The sequence below is a fragment of the Budorcas taxicolor genome, chromosome 19, assembly GCF_023091745.1.
Source record: "Budorcas taxicolor isolate Tak-1 chromosome 19, Takin1.1, whole genome shotgun sequence".
Classification (NCBI taxonomy): Eukaryota; Metazoa; Chordata; class Mammalia; order Artiodactyla; family Bovidae; genus Budorcas; species Budorcas taxicolor.
Genome location: NC_068928.1, coordinates 44,171,768 through 44,173,263, shown reverse-complemented (window position 1 = coordinate 44,173,263; position 1,496 = coordinate 44,171,768).

Here is a 1,496-nt window from a genome sequence, read left to right as displayed (position 1 = left end):
GGTAATGCCTATTAGGCTAGTGTTATTACTTTGTTCAGCAAACTCTACCCGGGGTTTAAAGTTTTAATAGATGCTATACACCTAATAAAAAGTGCCTCTCGTGTTACAGGGACAATTTCAGATATGTGAGGAGCTGAAGGGGGATGAGTCAGTTCTTAGCCTCGGAGAGGAAGTCCACAGTAGAAGGAAATGGAGATCTTGCTCTGACTTGAGAAATCTTTGAATCTTATTCATATGCCCAGAGTTGTATCTAGTCTTTGAAAAGCTATTTTTGTTTCCAAGTGATTCACTGCAGAAGTCCTTTAAATACCAAGCCTTGCTTTGATGGTGTGTATGTAATGTCAGTTGTTTCAAAAGTCTGATGCACAAAGATGTCCTCAGCCAGTAGCAGTATGGAGACCGTGGCTAGAACTGTTCTGAGATTCCTCTATCACCAAGCAAAGCCATGCCTAGAAAATAAGCCCTGATGTTTAGTTGTGGGCCTGTTTGATTTGCCTTAAATCTGAATCAAAAAATCTGCCTCTCTCTGGTTTCTTAAGATGCCAGTGATGAATATTTTCTTTTATATGTTAACAATAAAAATACAAAAATTCCCTTCTAGGCTAAAAATTAATCAAAGCCACTTACACTGCATGTGGCAGAAGGCCTAAGTTCAACTTCCGTCCTTCTTATCATCTACCATGGGGTTTTTATAATCTACCTACTTCTGCCAAATTTGGTTTCTGCCCCGAAGACCAGTTCAGACCTGGGATTTTGTCTGTAAATAGTCTGAAAGAGAATTTCAGTATTTATTCACTGTAGGCATACCTGTTTGTCAGTGACAGGCATTCATGTTCACGTAACACTCATAATTTGCAGTAGTATTTAACTGCCATTTTCAACCTTCTGTTGGATAACTGTTCTGTCATGTTCACATCATTTGTCTTACAGTTAAGAGCTTCTGAGTGAGAGCTTGGTAAAGATTTAAAGGAAGGAGTGTTTGCTTCACCAGGGAGCATTTCATTTGGGACATCTCACTCTTCTCTAACAGAAAGTTAATTGCAAGCCACCTGGAACTTTGAAATTCCAGGAGTGGGTTTTGTTTTGGTTTTGCTCTTAATTTTTAAATGTCAGTTCTTTATTATTTAAGAGGGTCTTAGAACAGCATCCTGTGTACAGTTCTTTTTTCTTTGTTCTCCATTTCTCCCCCTCCCCCCAAAAAAATTCAGTTGAAAATTTAAGCTTATCTTCTAGCCATGCATTTACATTTATTTTGCTTTTTTTAAATCTGTAAATTTTACCCAAGAGAAGCTCCTCAGGATCTCTAAACATTTGAGCAAAAGGTCAACTCCAGTGAGATTGAAGGGAAAATTTCAGAAAATGACTTATATGCGTATGTATCCTGGATAATTACCAGATCTGCATAGTTTCCTTCAAAACAAAGTGTTACTAAAGAATTTCAAGTAGTTATTCTAAAACAGGCAAGATTTTAAATACTTCAGGCTGGCTAAGACAAA